The sequence below is a fragment of the Ruditapes philippinarum genome, unplaced genomic scaffold (genome assembly GCF_026571515.1).
Source record: "Ruditapes philippinarum isolate M1 unplaced genomic scaffold, ASM2657151v2 ctg1923_1_1_1_1, whole genome shotgun sequence".
NCBI lineage: Eukaryota > Metazoa > Mollusca > Bivalvia > Venerida > Veneridae > Ruditapes > Ruditapes philippinarum.
In genome coordinates this window covers 137,031-155,152 of record NW_026858983.1, presented here as the reverse complement: position 1 = coordinate 155,152, position 18,122 = coordinate 137,031, and the positions used below count along the sequence as shown (strand labels likewise).

The 18,122-nt window shown below is 32.0% G+C and overlaps 1 protein-coding gene across 4 annotated transcripts in view; it reads left to right on the top strand.

The window, feature by feature from the left end:
• Nucleotides 1-14,729: 14,729 nt before the first annotated feature.
• The window catches only part of LOC132754864 (solute carrier family 12 member 8-like), a 115,070-nt gene continuing 111,677 nt past the window's right edge, over nucleotides 14,730-18,122 (top strand). For 2 of the 4 annotated variants that reach the window (XR_009629135.1, XM_060745611.1), the window contains exon 1: nucleotides 14,730-14,876. The gene's annotated coding sequence lies outside the window, so the exon portion shown is untranslated. Of the gene's footprint in view, nucleotides 14,877-17,502; nucleotides 17,784-18,122 lie in introns of those variants that run through there. The other 2 variants (XM_060745613.1, XM_060745612.1) reach the window with 2 other exon arrangements.

The following is an 18,122-nucleotide window of genomic DNA, read 5'->3' as shown; positions in this document are numbered from 1 at the left end:
GGGTTTTTTTTTTTTTTTTTACTGCTGTCCAACTGCTACTGCCAACTTCACGTTTTATAATTTTGCTACTGCTACTGCTGAGCTACTGCTACTGCCAATTTCACGTTTTATAATTTTGCTACTGCTAACTGCTGTCCTACTGCTACTGCCAACTTCACGTTTTATAAATTTTGCTACTGCTACTGCTACTCTACTGCTACTGCCAACTTCACGTTTTATAAATTTGCTACTGCTACTGCTACTCTACTGCTACTGCCAACTTCACGTTTTATAATTTTGCTACTGCTACTGCTGAGCTACTGCTACTGCCAACTTCACGTTTTATAATTTTGCTACTGCTGCGCTACTGCTACTGCCAACTTCACGTTTTATAATTTTGCTACTGCTACTGCTGAGCTACTGCTACTGCCAATTTCACGTTTTATAATTTTGCTACTGCTACTGCTGTCCTACTGCTACTGCCAACTTCACGTTTTATAAATTTGCTACTGCTACTGCTACTGCTCACTGCTACTGCTAACTTCCTACCGGTTGAATTTACAGCAACTACAGAGAAATATATAAGTCGCATAATAGACATGCATATCGTTATTATGATGACAAAGTAAAGTTAATATGCGGTACATGTATATAGCTTGGTGTGCACGTAATTTTTAGGTAACTGTCATTTTTTCAGGATTCGGCTGTCAGAAAACCCAAAATCTTTTAAGTAAAGATTGAACATGAAACAGTCTACAAAGGATAAACATGTGAATTATGGGCTATCTTCAGGAAAACCTGAACCAGCGGTCACCTGTATTCAGCAGAAACATAGCTTAACCCTCCAGGCAAAACAATGTTAAAAAATTTAACTTTTTTCTCAGTTACGCATGTTTTAAGCAATCGCCTTTCTTAAGCAGACAATATATAGTTGGGCTTTCCTCAAGAAGCGGCTAAGTAATTTGTATCAATTTATACCATAAACAACAAGTAAATATCTGGGATACCCTTCACACCCATGCACCCGAAATGTATGATCTTTTTAAACATAAAAAATCAACCGATTACTATCGATCTCTTCAACATATTTGCACGTGCCCTACGGGTTGGAGAGAAAGAAGTTCGACAATATATTTTTGTTGTCAATTACAGAAAAAGTTTCCACAGCTAGGATTATTTAGGGGGAATGACTCCCAACTTTGATAAGAAAAATGTATGCAATAATTTTCCGCAATATTGAGATTTCTGTACGTCAAGTGATGCTTCATTTGATATAATAGAGAAAGAAACGGCATGAACCTTATGGTGACTCACATATATTATTAAAGACTTACTTTCTCACCGCTGTGGGTTCGAATCCCGACAGGGACTTTGGATTCTTTAATGTGAGGAAGCAATTTAGCTAGCTTACGGAACGTCGGTGGTTCTACTCAGGTACCCGTTCGTGACTGAAATAATGCACGGAAGGGCACATGAGGTCTTCCTCCACCAGCAAAGCTGGAACGTCGCGATATGATCTATACTGTGTCGATGTGACGTAAAACCCAAAACAAACACAAAAAAAACTTACTTTCTATTGTCATATCCTTTTCATAGAACTTTATACGTTTCTATGACAAAATTGATACCTTTTAGAAATTAAGATATCCATTGAATACCTAAAGATGACACCCCCTCTTTAAATTTAGATAAAGGTAGTACATACTACACATACTACTTCCTATTGTGCTGCAAACCATTTACATGTAATTTGTTTCGGCAAACCGATAGCATAATTACTTCATGTTCTCTAAAACTGCATGGAATAATGTATACATGAAGAAATCATGCTTAAATATTAAATGCAAAGCGTATTTTTATCCTGTGAGTAAATGCTCTTCATCAAGTATGTTTTCAGTCATTCCAATAAAATGAAGAAAAAAAACACAAAGAAACACAAACAACCCACACGAAACGGTGGTAAGAAAAATATCTCTTGAACTGAAATACGCTGAAAATCAACGTTATATAACCAAATGTGTGTGCAAATGATATGCGTACTATGCTTCCTAATGATTTACACACTTATAGACTAATAAACTACTCTTAAATGTGGCGTAATTAAGCACAAGAAACACACTGGCAGTAACAAAAGTTATCATAAGAACTCCAGGACATATTTTGAGTTATCACAAGAACTTCGTGACATTTGAAAAATCGGGTATAAATTTATTAGCTTGGGCTTTATGTTTGCAACTTTGCATTACAATTATGAATTTATGTATAGCAACGAAGAAGATCACAAATGAAAAGGTCAATATGTAAGAATGTGAAGTAATTTGGAAATTTTACTCAAAACTACCAGATTTTTTTTAAATAGGCGATGAAAAATAGACTAAAAGGTTTTTCCGAAATATTATACAATATGTAGAGCAAGCTTAATTATCAAAGTTTAATTTAGCACCTCAAACTCCCCATTTAAAGGTAAAAATGACCATTTTTTACATGAGTTCTCCAAGTATATAGAAAAGTTTTCCACAGAAATCTGTGACGTTTTCCAGGAACTCCGTGACAGTTATCATAAGAACTCCAAACAAGTTATCATAAGAACTCCATCCTTCGTGTAACACTTCCTCCCCCGTGAAAATATCAATTTTTAATTAAAAAAAAAGTTTAATGGGGGAAATAATCCTGGAAATATTCATGCTACAGTTATGAATCTTGTCACACATGATAAGGAAATATATTTGAAGTTAGAAGTTGATACCTTAAGAAATAAAAAAGAAAGTAAAAGTAACGTTTTTTGAGAGGAAAAAAATTCATGGGGAGATAATCCTGGAAAAATTGGTGTTAGAGTAAAAAAAAACAACATTATCACATATGATGTAGTTAATGATAAGGAACACATGTTTGAAGTTTAAAGTCAATACTTTAATATGAAATGAAGATGTTAGAGTAAAATATAACATTATTTTAAGTTCAATGGGATATAGTTCTGGAAATACTGGTTTTAGAGTTTTGCACCTTATCAAATGATGTGGATGATGATTAGGAATATACATGTATATTTGAAATTGATACCTTAAGAAATAAAGAAGTTATAGGCGCATAAACATTAATTTAAAGTATGGACTTGCAAACCGAGGTGAGTAGGACAACTCACCACATTCTTAGTATAGTCGAGCTAATACTTAATTATCACTTACCTGGTCATTTTAGTTAAGAGTCTTGCACTTTGCAGTAAAAGTTGCATCTATGAACAGTTTTTTGTTTTTGTTTTTTAGCGAGCCGGGAGGGGGGTTCAGTCAGTAACATGAGTAACAGTGACACTTAACTATTGAACTTTATTTATTATTAATTAAAAAAACAACATAATTTATGTTATAAAGTATATTTACAAATAATTGCTAAGTTTCACAATTCAATTGGGCCACAGACCCATTTACAAAAGAAAGGAGAAAAAAACATTGATAAATTTAGTGAGTGTATCTTCTATAGAAATTTGATCCTTCAAAGTTGGGGCCATTAGATAAGAATACAGAGGGGCAATAAATAATGACAAAACTCTCAACTCAGTGGACGTGTTAATGGGAGATATACAGTTAATAGTGATTTACTAACTGATAAGCCCTTACTGAGATTCAGCAGGCTGGAAGGGTTTATGCGTAGGACTGTATCAATTCTGTGACATTTCAGTAAAACATGTGCCTGATTATATGTTGAAAGGGCCATTTAATTAGCTTATCTAAATGTGACATGTTAGAAACTTGACAAGGTGTAGACATCTTGTAGAGTGAAAGGGCGGAGCTATCAGTGATTTAGAGCAATGCCTTGCATGTTTTTGGTTGAAAAAAATAATGTTGATCATTAAATAGGTTAAGTATGGGTAAGAGTTCGTATTAAGACGACCGTAGGGAGTCTTATCGAACTCTTACCCATATAACTGCAAATCGGCTCTTACAACTCGATATCAGATAAGAATATAGAAAGTGTCACCTCTTTAATTAACCCAGCAGTCACGTACAAACAAGGATGGGGTCCAATTACTTAATCTGGCATGTAAAACAATGAGTTTTCAACAATATCTAGGTTTGTTAATGCAATTCATTCCTGTCATATGAAACAAAATAATGTTTTGCTTACTTTTTCTAGAAACTATAAAACAGTCAGCAATTATAATAATTGACATTTTTCATAGAGTTTAAAGGATATCAAAATGTATACTGCGTTCACATTTGTCTCTGCGAGCTGAGCTCCACGTGCATTATCTATGTAATAAATTTGAATGTATCCTCACATTGCTACAGTGTTATCAGCCTTTTTAGAAACACCGGACCTGGCTAATTAAAATACGCCAATCACAATTTTCTATATCAGCACAGGTTTCTTCATGAAATAGCGGCTACACTAATTACTGCCGAGTAAGAGCCGATTTGCAGTTATTGTTTAATATGCATTAACAAAAATAATTGGTCGCCTGCCTGCGGCAGGCTTGACCAATTATTTTTGTTAATACATATTACTAAACACTAACCTATACTAAGCATTCATTGTATTGTTGTAATAACTTTCATAACACCGTTGCGCCGATGAATTTTTGCGAAAGGGAGATTTTTTTAAACAATGGACTGTTTATTTTTTATCTCTGAAACAAAAAAATAGTTATATAAAATGTTGGTATTGGTAATATTTTTAACATATATTGTACATGTTTGACTTTATTAGGAAGAAGAAGAAGAAGAAGAAGAAGAAGAAGAAGAAGAAGAAGAAGAAGAAGAAGAAGAACGTTTATTTCATTTAAACTACAAGTTTCCTCGTGATTAACATATATACAAGCATACATATATAATGACATGAAAAATACAATGACATGAAAGTAAACATAATAATTATATTGGATGGACGAAACAAAATAAAGATGACACAAATATTAAAGCATAATGGCTATTACATACAATAGTATACACAATAAAACTTTTCATTAGTTTGGACCTGTTAGGTATACATAAAAGTAGGTTGAAATACATATACACATCTAAGCATTAATAAGCTGGTATCTTAATTTGAAAGCTTCATTAATATATTGACAAAACATACTTGTTTCTTTATTTTTTATCACTTTGTAATAATTGAGTAAACTTAAACATACTTGGTCTATTTCTATAATAATTCTTAATATATATATATTTCTTAAATTTTCATATGCAGGACACTTAAACACAAAATGGAACTCGTCCTCAATTTCATTTGTATTGCAAATTAAACAATATCTTAAATTACGTTCTACTCTTTCACGTGAATACCTGTCTGTATTCTAAGATTATGAGCTGAAATACGCAGTTTTGTCAAAGCTATTCTTAGTCTTCTTGATACAATATTTTCTAAATAAGGTGACATTTCAAAACTGCATGTCCTTTACTGATTTATATAAAAAATAATACATCATTACAATTAATACTAGCTCTCCATTCTTGTAAATATTCATCTATTAATCTCTGTTTAAAAACGACAATAAAACAATTTTGATTAACGCTTAAAGGGTTTAACCATACATAACAAGAAAAATATTACATACATTCGTATGTAATATAGGTACGATTGCATACTACTGTTGTAGTTTTAGCAAGGCACCTGGTTAAGGTTTGATTTAATGATTGAGTTTGTATGAGAATTGAGACCTCATTTGTTGCCATTATTGATTACTATAAATCTGTTGGTGCTAGACTGTGTATCAGTCTGGAAGATTTTAGTCTGGTAACTCTGTCAACGGGTACCTGCATAAATTATGGACAAGAGGTCTGCAATTGTTGTGTTTAGGGAACTCAATCATTGGTTATCATCATAAATATTCCAGGAATCAGTCTGTTTGTTTCTGGTACAGTTACTTGATCAACACTTGTCGTCATAAATATAGAAGACTTAGATTTGTCAATTAACACTAAGGTAACCTCCAAATATGGAGAGACTAGGTATTTCATATAAATACCGGTACAAGATTTTCTAGGGCAGTCTAGATTGAAGATTGAAGAACAAGATTCAAAATGCAAGAGTAAGATTGTTAGAGCTAGAGTTAACATTCAAGTTTCTAGATTGAAGAGTCAAGATTCAGGATTTTAGATGGAAGTTTCAAGAATGAGATCTTAAGAGCTAAATAGTAAAAATTGAGTGACTTATCAACCATGTGTGAGAAAGAAAAACTGTAACTTTAAATATTAATTGTAGATTAGAAATTTAGGACACTTTCAAATAAATAAATGGTGAAATGAAACGGAAAACAGTTATTGTTTATTTTATGCAAAGGAAATTATGGAAGTAGTAGAAATTATAAATTACGAGAGAGAAGAATTTATAACACTGGTGGCAGCGAACGGGATTTTTGGACTTTAACACGTTTAGAAAAGATTTTAAAGTGACTATCTGAAGAGACATTCATTTGAACTCTACATTATAAAATTAATAGAATGGGATCAAAGAAACAAACCGGTGCAGCTTCAATTATTGTGGAAGAACAATTCGGTGATGTTTTATCAAAAACTCAGTTACTACATGAAAAACTGAAAATAGCAGAAGAAGAAAACCGAAAATTAGAAGTAGCTATTAGAAAAACAGAGCAAGAAGCCATGTTACAGAGAGATAAAATCTTAAATCATTATCTACAAAGGATTAATGACATAGATGGATTATAAATTGTAGTTGGTCAGTGTGAATTTTCTTCAGACTGTTAAGTAAACTGTTTCCATTGCACATATTCACGAAGATAGATTAATGGGATAAGAAAAATATTTTTTGATTTATTGCTCGATTGGAATTAAATGAGGGTTAATGAAGAAATTGTGGAGAAGGTGCCATTCAGATTTGTGAAAATTATAACACAGTCAATGGTATCAATTCAAGTAAATTCAGACATTGTTAAACCTGGTACGGCAATAAATCTTGGAACAATTAACTCATCATTAGGCATCTCCTGCATTTCGGAAAATAAATAGCCAGCAGATAAAGTGTTTATGGGAAGTGTGCTAGTATCCCATAGGGAAGTTCGAGGCAATTCAATTCCCATTAGATTAGTTAACTTTTGATAGAAATGTAAAATTGACCAAGGGGTCATTATTTGGATATTTGCATGAATTAAATCAATTAGATTTATTGAAAGAGAAAGTGAAAATTGATGACTGCAAATTAACTAGTAAAACATATGATAATATTAAATATGATTTCACTAAATGGAGCAGTAAGTTAAAAGGGTTATATCAGGAAGCGGAATTTAAGTTAATGTTGTGAAGCCTTTTATGTTTGCAATTAAGTCTTTTATCAAACTCAAAGACTGTACTGTGCAACTTGAAGAGAACTTTTAGATGTTGTGACTTTTATTACTCAGTTTAGACACTACCTTTTAGGGAGAGAATTTCTTTTAAGGTCAGATTATTCGAGTCTGCGATGGTTAATGTCATTCCAGTCGCCGACAGATCAAATGGCTCGCTGGTTAGAAGTTGTGTCACAGTTAAATTTTAGGATTGAACATAGAAGTGGAAAAAAACATACAAATGTTGACAGTCTCTCTAGAATGTCATGTGAACCAGAAGAGTGTAGTTGTTATGATGGAAAAACGATCTTGGAAAATTTACCTTGCAAAGGATGTGTAACCTGTATGAGGAAACATGAGTCTTGGTCGGATTTTGCCAAATTTGATAATGTTGTTCCCTTGTTCGGTAGGAACATAGGTGAAGGGAAAAGTATCAAACCTGTTGTGTTAGGAGTGAAACCTCAAAATGACTGGGCATTTTGGAGTGATGTTTTCTTGTTAATGCAGCTACAAGTTATGAGATTATTGAGTTGTTTAAGGTCACTTTTCCATGGAATGAATAGGACAAGGAAGTATTTTCGATATCACATTGGTCGACTTCATTTCTGTGAAAGTCTACATTCGCATGGTCGAAGAAGTGGAAGCAATCTCAACATCAGCGAAATTAATAAACAAGTGGTTGACAAGGACGTAAATTCCATACTAGGTGGCGAAGTTGTTTCATCAGAAAATGAAGCTCAGGCATCTAACTTGGGTTGTCTTAAGCAGTTCAACACTATTAATTATTCACCTATTAGAATGGCAAAATTACAGAGAGCAGACCTTGATTTAGGTGTTGGGACATCATGGGTTACTGGAAGCAAACAAGTGGTTGACAAGAACGTAAATTCCATACTAGGTGGCGAAGTTGTTTCATCAGTAAATGAAGCTCAGGCATCTAACTTGGGTTGTCTTATGCAGTTCAACACTACTTGTTATCACCTGTCAAAATTGCAAAACTACAGAGAGCAGACCCAGATTTAGAAGTTGTTATAACATGGGTTATTGAAAACAAACGACCCTCCAGGGACAAGGTAGCTAGATATTCTCCAAATATAAGGAACTACTGGTTTAACTATGACTTGCTAGTGATGAAAGATGGAGTGCTGTTTATAAAATGTAACAGTATTCTCAACACAAGAGAGGACGCTTTGACTCTTATTGTTCCAAAGGTTTTACAAAAAGAGATTTTGGTATCTACACATGACTCAGTTACAGGCGCTCATTTGGGAATTAGAAAAACTTTGTCAAAAATAAAATGCAAGTTTTATTGGTTTAAGCTAAGACACAGTGTTGAAATTCATATAAAGCAATGCAAGAAGTGTTCATTTCTAAAACGATCTTCAAAATGCACTGTTGGTCACAAAATGGACAGGGTTAGCACTGATAACAAGGACAGATAATGGCCATGTGGAAATCATGCATCATGATAGTTTGAAACATTATCATGGAAATTAAATGACAAATTGGCAATCAGATATGGCGAAGATCAACAAGAATAATAATAAATCACAAATCAAAGAAACTAAGACAATGCAGAAGATGACATCTGAATCAGATTTTCAACAAGTAAGAAGAGGTAAAAGGAATAGGACTCAACACATACCATACCAGCACAGAACATAAAGATCATAAAGAATCATCATGTAAAATATCTTTCATTAAGTTTTGATTTCAAAGGAGTACATGTTGGGTATATAAGGGTACTCTGAGATTTTGCAGTCATTTCGGAGTTTTCTACCATTCAGAATTGTGTAGAGAATTAATAATGGAATGATATGAAAATGTAAAGAAAATAGTGGGAAAAAAATGAGAGGAATTTTAAACGTTGTTCTCACAAAAATATGTATTGGATATAAAACGCAATCGGAATTAATTTGTGATTCGTTCAAATTGGAATATTAATTTGTTATTCATTTCAAAATTGGAATATTAATTTGTGATTCATTCTGAATTGGAATATTAACTTGTGATTCTTTTCAATTTGGAATATTAATTTGTGATTCTTTTCAATTGGAATATTATTGTGTGATTCTGGTTAAAATTGGATTTTAAAGTGTTTTATTTTCAGTTTAACAATCAGTGCCATTTTCTAATTTCAATTATGTTATATATAAATATTAAGTTTAATATTTTGGCACTTAGGACTCTATGGTAGAGACGACTACCAAACAAATCTTATATTCAGTTTGTGCCTTTTAAGAATTCTTACACATTTGTTAAAATTTATTAAGAAATAAATAGGCACCAGGACTTTGTGTGCAAGAAATAGACAATGTGTGAAAGATTGAATTAGGATATATTATTGTGAAATAGAAAAAAAGGGACAACAGAACAATTATATTATATAATTGAGTGACAAAATAAGTTTCATTTTGATATTAAAACACGGTGTTAAAAGTTGAATAACTGTTTGAGAACTTTAATTAGTTTGTTTTGAGTATTCAATGTATAATTGTAGTCAGAAAAAAAAATTGTCGTAAACAAAAGTAACATTTCTGTAGATTAAGTATTTTCTTAGAATTTCGTATTTGAATAATGTTATTTTAGTTAATGCAGTGTTTATATGTTAATTGAGAATGTTTTATTGTTAAACTTCTATTCATTTTGGGAGTAAGATTGGTTGAATAGTCACTGATTTTTGTTTCATTTCTATATTTTTGTTTGGTGTTGTTAACTTAATTGGGACAATTAAGCTTTTTAAGGTTGGGGGAGTGTTGTAGTTTTAGCAAGGCACCTGGTTAAGGTTTGATTTAATGATTGAGTTTGTATGAGAATTGAGACCTCATTTGTTGCCATTATTGATTACTATAAATCTGTTGGTGCTAGACTGTGTATCAGTCTGGAAGATTTTAGTCTGGTAACTCTGTCAACGGGTACCTGCATAAATTATGGACAAGAGGTCTGCAATTGTTGTGTTTAGGGAACTCAATCATTGGTCACCATCATAAATATTCCAGGAATCAGTCTGTTTGTTTCTGGTACAGTTACTTGATCAACACTTGTCGTCATAAATATAGAAGGCTTAGATTTGTCAATTAACACTAAGGTAACCTCCAAATATGGAGAGACTAGGTATTTCATATAAATACTGGGACAAGATTTTCTAAGGGCAGTCTAGATTGAAGATTGAAGAACAAGATTCAAAATGCAAGAGTAAGATTGTTAGAGCTAGAGTTAACATTCAAGTTTTTAGATTGAAGAGTCAAGATTCAGGATTTTAGATGGAAGTTTCAAGAATGAGATCTTAAGAGCTAAATAGTAAAAATTGAGTGACTAATCAACCATGTGTGAGAAAGAAAAACTGTAACTTTAAATATTAATTATAGATTAGAAATTTAGGACACTTTCAAATAAATAAATGGTGAAATGAAACGGAAAACAGTTATTGTTTATTTTATGCAAAGGAAATTATGGAAGTAGTAGAAATTATAAATTACGAGAGAGAAGAATTTATAACACTACTTTCTGTAAAGACTTTATGTTTGCTGAATTAAAGGTGTAATGTAAAATGAACAAACATGTCATGAGATATTTTATATCTTTAAACATTTTCATGGAATGTAATTAATGTATCATCATATTAAAGTTGCATGCCTTCCTATGAGAAAAATGATTTCAAGGAAATCAAAATATGAAAAGAAAATTCACGGTCAATTGACTGCTTTGAAGCATAATCACAAATTTGAGTCACAGATTTGAGATATGATTATTTATTCATATTAACATCATTATTGGTTATATATTGATAAAAAAAAAAACGAAAGACACAGTTTGTAAATATTTATTACAATAAAATATGAAAAAGGTATTTTCTATCCTATGCGACGCGCCGAGGTTAGCTATAATTAAAATTCCCGCGCAAAGTCGCGGTGGTGCTTGGGACAATCACTTGATACTGTAAATGGCAGCCATTTTACGATACGAAAATGCCTGGCCCTCCTCGGATAGTTTATCCTGCCGAAAAGATATGAAAAATACTTGCAATTCAAAGTTTGTTTATTACATGAAGATTATCGATTTACTCTTTGCACACTTTTCCTCTGCCTTATTGTAATAATATTGATGTGTATTCATTGGCTTAAACCATCACGTTACCAGTACACATGTAGGTGTGAACTAATTTCGTGTTCATTAAAATTATTCCGTTAATAGACATATAACAATCTTATTTACAAATGAATTGATAAAACAACAATCACAGAAGCATTTAAGATAATAACAATCATTGGAACAAAATAAATGCATATAAATTGTAAATTTGTGTATGACAACTCACCCCCTAAACAAAACATAATAGACTCAACCAAAACAAGCGCCTGCTTCTTCACCTAACTATGTAGTTGCATGACCATGATTAGCAATATAGCAAACCAAATCTAAGAGATAAACCTATTGTAAAAATAATACTATGACCACAGCAGATTTCGTACAGAAAAGCATCTGTAGTCGAACTACCTTTCTTAAAACAGAGATAATATTATTTTCATCACACCATTTAGTTATTCATTGATTTAAAATACAGGTAAACAATTTACCAAGATGACTTAATAAAGTTATTCCTCTGTAATTTTGTACATTTTCTTTATTTCCTTTTTTATGTAATGGTCTTATACAACCTCTTGTCCAGATTTCGGGAAAAATGCAAGATTCTAAAATATTGTTAAATAGCTCTGTTATATGTCCAGACAAAATATCACTTGCTTCTATAAAATATTCGTTTAAAAGATTATCTTTCCCCGCCGCTTTATTTCGTTTAAGCATAGAAATTGCCTTAAGTACTTCCTGTAATGTAATATTTCCATCTTATTCAGAAAAAAAAAACAAGGTTAAAATCATTAAAATCATGGACATTGTTAAAATCTTCTGCTCTTTCTTTCAAGGCAAAATTTACTTCAGAGAACATAGATTCAAAATATGTTTTAAAATCGTGCAAAGGTATTTCACAATTATTACTTCCCTGTTGCTTTTTAAAATAGCGCCAAAAATCACGTGGTTTACTCTTTTTTAAATTTTCAAAATTTTTAGTTTGTTGCCATTTAAAAGAACGACGTTTTTTTCCTAACAACATATTTACGTATACCTCGCTTTACGTTGAACTAATTCTAATCCATCAGTCTCTGTATGTGACATATTAAACTGTTTTAATGCATTTTTGTAAAATTGCTTTGTTTCCCTACAATCTAAATCAAACCATTTACAGGAATCGTCAATTTCAGTTACATCAAATCTTGGAAATGTACAACCATGTTTTTGAAAAGAGGATCTGCCACTTCTCTCACAGCACTCGTAAATAAATTCACCGTATTATTTACACTATTTACATCATTTACATTACATTTCAATAATATATCATTTAAAACAGGCAATTTTGCTATGATTCCAGAACGATATAATTCTTTATCATTATCACTCCATTTAATCACGGATTTATATTACTTGTGATTTAATATACTCGTAATTAAATACTTCTGAACCATTTGCGTTAACCGAGTTACACAAAATGTCGAAATTTAAGGCAGCATGGTCGGTGAATTCATTAAAATTACATACATGAATCAGAAAACTGTTTATCATTTCAAAATCTTTTTCACACTATTAAGCTAGCACCATTATAAACACCATCCTAAGCGACCGTTTTGCTATTCTAAGGGAGGTAGCTTTACACATGTCAATTAATCTATTACCATTTGAGTTACTCCCCTTGTCCATTGAAAATCTTGGCAAGACTGTATCAATACAATAATCCTCTGAGTCGATGTCGGGCACAAATTGATCACATAATATATAGTCATGTTTGCATGATGTCCTTGCATTACAATCTCCTGAAACAAACACCGTGCCTTTCGACTAATGTTCTATATCATTTTGTAAACAGTCGAACAAATCTATATCTATCAAATTTGCAATGGGTGAATTTTCTCCCCATAAATAAACTGCAGATAGGTAAATGTCAGAAGCATTATTAAAGAAATATTTCTTTTAGCATTGCGGATATAAATTATTACATGAAAACCCTTCTAAATCTATTTCACTCGATTTACCTATATTAGGTATATACTATATAGAATACTGAATATATCAGATTCTAAATGGACAGCGAAATGGACATATTTCGGCGCAACGGAAAATATAAAGATTTGCATAACGGGTAAAATCGTGAAATAAGTAAAAGAAATTGTAAAATGATAAGTAATAGCCCTTTAATAAATGATTTATTTTCCTTTATTTTGGAATATGTTGAAAATAGGACATTCTAAATGATATTTATATGGCGGCGAAATGGAGTCGACATTTTCGACGCAACGGAGATTTACATATGAGCCGTGTTCGCACAACGGGGATATTTTGCACAAAAAAAAAACACCAAAAAAAAAACCAAACAAAACTACATGGTTCATGTGAACTCGCCCACTTTCATTAATCATATTGTAATTTTGTAATAATTGGTTGTTGTGTATACATGCATATTTTTATCAAAAGCAATCCAAATATTTTATAATTATGATATTGACAAAAGGTACAAGCTGCCAATTACTCGGGAATCGTTAGCAATTAGCTTCATATCGTGCACGTGTATTGCACGGACGTTTATTGTTTATATGTATAACAATTTTGACGGTCATAATTACAACCTGGAATTTTGCACATTTTTGAGAACCAGGCCCCGTGTTCACAAATATCTAAGGATAAGGGTCAAATTAAAAACTCATATATTCTCCGTTGTTTATCCTAATAGACTAAATATCTAATATTAACTTTGATAAAACTGGACTTAAAATAACATGTTTATGATTTTTTTTATAATAAATTTATTGTTATTTTTGCAAGATACGGGCATTTTACAGTTGATCCAAATATTGATTTTGATCCTAAAGTTGATCCTTATTTTGAGCCGATTATTTTTGTATTTGTTTTATTATTCGTCGATTTTATCTTAAAATAGGTTAATTGGTTCTTTGCAATGCAAATCAGCAATTATATATGTTAGTTTTATAGAGCAATGAAAATAAAATCAGGATTATTTGATCCTGAGCCTGATCTTTTCTTTGTCGCGTGTCGCGGCCAATTTTCCATCAGAAGAAGCGGGCTAGTAATTAAGAGCATTTTTAACAAAGGGTTATAAATAAAAAATACCAGAAAATATATACAAATGTATACATGTATGCTTTATTTGTTATATTGTGAAAGCATGGCCGTTCAAACTTACAATTGGTGAGAGAAAAATACCTATAGTAAACCACTTAATCAATCCTTTTCCTTCCATTATGATCTGCATACATTACTTCTACACTATATAGTGTATAATATTTTAATATTCTTTTATTTTCTTTTTTTAATATTTCGCGTGGACCGGCTACGTAATCCCGAGGGTGTTGACAGAAGAAATAATAACAGAGTTTAGACATGGTTACCGGAGTTTCAAAACGGCGTTTATCATAATTTTGAGCGAAAAGGATCGGAAATGAACAAAAAGGATATTATTTTAAGGAAACAGGACAACAACAGCTGATAATTTTTTACAGTTGATATACAACCGATTGACGGGAAGCCACATAAAGTACTTCAACTACACAAGGTTAACATCACACCCTTGCTAAAGAAACATTATTAAACTGTCTGTTTGCCCAAAAATATTCAAAAGTGTCGTATTGTTCGGATATAAAAAAAAATCGTCCAGATGTTTACTTGTCTCCCTTTTATGTTAATTTATTAGAATAAAAACAAAGTAGATCTAAAAATAATAATAATGTACCCATGTAAATGAAGACATTGAGATAATTTACGTTTTCTTGCTTGAATTGTTTCATTAATCTAAGATAACCATTAAGTTCATTGGATATGAAATACCTGGAACTTTTTTATATGTTTATCTTTATTAATATGTGTAGTGTATGAATTCTCTTCCTTACAATGATCCAAAGTCCCATGCAGGATTTAAACCAACAGATGAGGGGCAAGTGTTTTGAAGCCAATGCACTAAACCAACCGGGCAAAAATGCCCCATGTATTAGAAATTAATCAGGAAGTGAAATGACTTAACTAGTATGAAGGGCGACCATCGTCTGCATAATAAAAAGCCCTGGTGCACAATTTGTTAAAATAGTCACATACCTAACTATTTGACTGCCACATTTTATGCTTTTATTGCAAAAGTTTAGTAGAATTAAAAGAAGTTATAATCAGACAACATTAATTATTAGCAATTTTCCCAGCATGCAAAGGATCAATGTATACGTCTTTGCGAGGCGTTTGACATTTTAAAGGAAGATAGATAGACCAACAAATAAAATAAGATTTTTAAACATTTTAAAAGCTTTTGCTCAAACTACTATGAATAGGAATTATTAGCTTTTTGTCATTGATGCTTCATTTGTTGAACAATTATTATGTATTAGTACATACTTAACTAGTACTAGGGATATTTTTAGCTCACCTGAGCACAACATACTCTGTCTGTTGTTAACATTTTTGCAAGCACAATGACACCCAGAGCTGAAAATAGAAAATCCTTTCAACAGCATCTCCTTAGCTATGGGTCCATTTTGATGAAACTATACATAAATGGTTATTGGGTGGCACTATATAAAAATGCTCAAATGGTTCTGGTCTACTGATCAGAGCTATGCTGCAAGAGGTATCAATAAAAAAATTAAACAACATCCTTAACTATGGGTAAGTTTTGATGAAACTGTAAAGGAATGGCCGCTTGATGGTCCTCTTGTTTAAATGGTTTTGGTCTGCTGAATAAAATAGCCTTCAGAGCTGAAACTATTTTTATAAATTATCTTTTCAGTGACATCTCGTGCTTAAGCATTTGGTAGATGTTGATGAAACTATATAGGAATGATCCTTGGTTGATCTTCTATGAAATAATAGCTCAAATGTTAATGCTCTGCTGAACAAGATGGCTGTCAGAGAAATTCCATGGGTTGTCCTCTTTCACAAATGTTTGAAAAAATTCTCTTTTCAGAGAATTCTAAATTTAAAAGTTTTGTTCAGTTTAAAAATACTTTGTGAAGAGTCCATTTCATAAAAAAAAAAATTATATGTACTGTATCAATTCAACAAATTAACTATTTTAGCAAACCAACCCCTGCACACTTAAATTTGTAAGAGTCATTCAATGGCTATAAGTAGGCTGAGCAAACATTGTGGTGTTACTTTTAACTGTTTTTAGCTCACCTGTCACAAAGGGACATGGTGAGCTTTTGTGTTCGCTTTTTGTCCGGCGTCAGTCCGTCCGTAAACTTTTACTTTCAAAGACATCTCCTCATAAACCGCTACCCCAATTTCATCCGAACTTCACAGGAATGTTCCTTTGGTTGTCAACTTTAAAAATTGTTCAAAGAATTTAATTCCAAGCAGAACTCTGGTTGCCATGGCAACCGGAAGAAAAAACTTAAAATATCTTTTTTTAGAAAACCGAAAGAGCTAGATCTTAAATATTTGGCATGAAACATCATCTAGTCAGTGTCTACCAAGTTTGTGCAAATAAATAACCAGGGGTCAAAATTGGTCCATCCCGGGGTCATTGATTTTCCTTATTTGTATATAATAAAAATTTTAAAAATCTTCTTTTAAAAAACTAAAATAGCTAAAGCCTAGATATAAAGCATGAAACATCTTCTAGTGGGTGTCTACCAAGTTTGTTCAAATAAAAGCCCTGGGGTTAAAATTAGCCCCGCCCCAGGGGTCATTGATTTTCCTAATATATGTATAGTAAAAACTTAAAAAATCTTCTTATACACACCCTAAGACCTAGAGTTTAGATATTTAGCATGAAACATGTTCTAATGGGTGTCTGCCAAGTTTGTTCAAATAAAAATAAAAAATTGGCCTTGGCCCAGGGGCCTATAAACAGGTGAGCGATTTCAGGGCCATCATGGCCCTCTTGTATTATAGTAACAATGTTTGTATCCAAGAATATGCTATAAAGAATTATAAGCGCATTGTTAACCACTTACCATGCAGAAAACATTGTTATTCATTTGTGTTTCCATTCTTCATCGTATATATAGTTATATACTGCATCAAATTCAAAAAGTTTAGAGATAATATCTCCAGATTCATGCTAATTAATAAGTTAAATCTGCTGTTTTACTTCCCAAATTAGCAGTTTTAGCAATAATTTTTCCCCAAAACAAGTGGCTAGGGCCTCTTTCCAATCAAGTGAGAAAAATCACTTGGTCAGTTACTTCCCTTAGCTTATCTTTGTATATTAAGATGATTCTCTCCCTTGAAATTTAAATTTGGTTTCATATGCATCAGTGAGTTACCTCCCTTTATTAATCAATGCATAAATAAGAGAGTATTGGAGAAAATGTCTGTATTAAGAAGTAAGAGAGAGATATTGATTTTAGCAGGAGGAAATTATCTGTGAGACTAGGGCATATCTCTGTTGACAAGAATTTTGTGATCATTTATCAATACTTCTGTATTGTGAGCTTATCTGGATACACACAAATTTATGTTTCCATGTAAGGTATGAATAGATGTATATGTTAATTATTTATACATGTTTTATATATGATGCTATGCAGCTGTAACTGTAATGATGATGATAGTTCATATATAGAAGCAGTTTCGTGGTGTTTATTGGAATGTATTGTGTAGTGAGTACATGGGATATTGTAACATATGTTGTAGAAAATCAGCGAGTATGAAGTTATAATGGAATACGTTAATGGAACTGGTATCAAGCATGCGATGCTATTTTCTATATGAGCTGAATTTTTTATTCGTTTTATACATGTACAGTGTTAATACTTTAAATATTGACCTTTCATAACCTCCTAAGTTCATTATGCATCAAAGATATTAA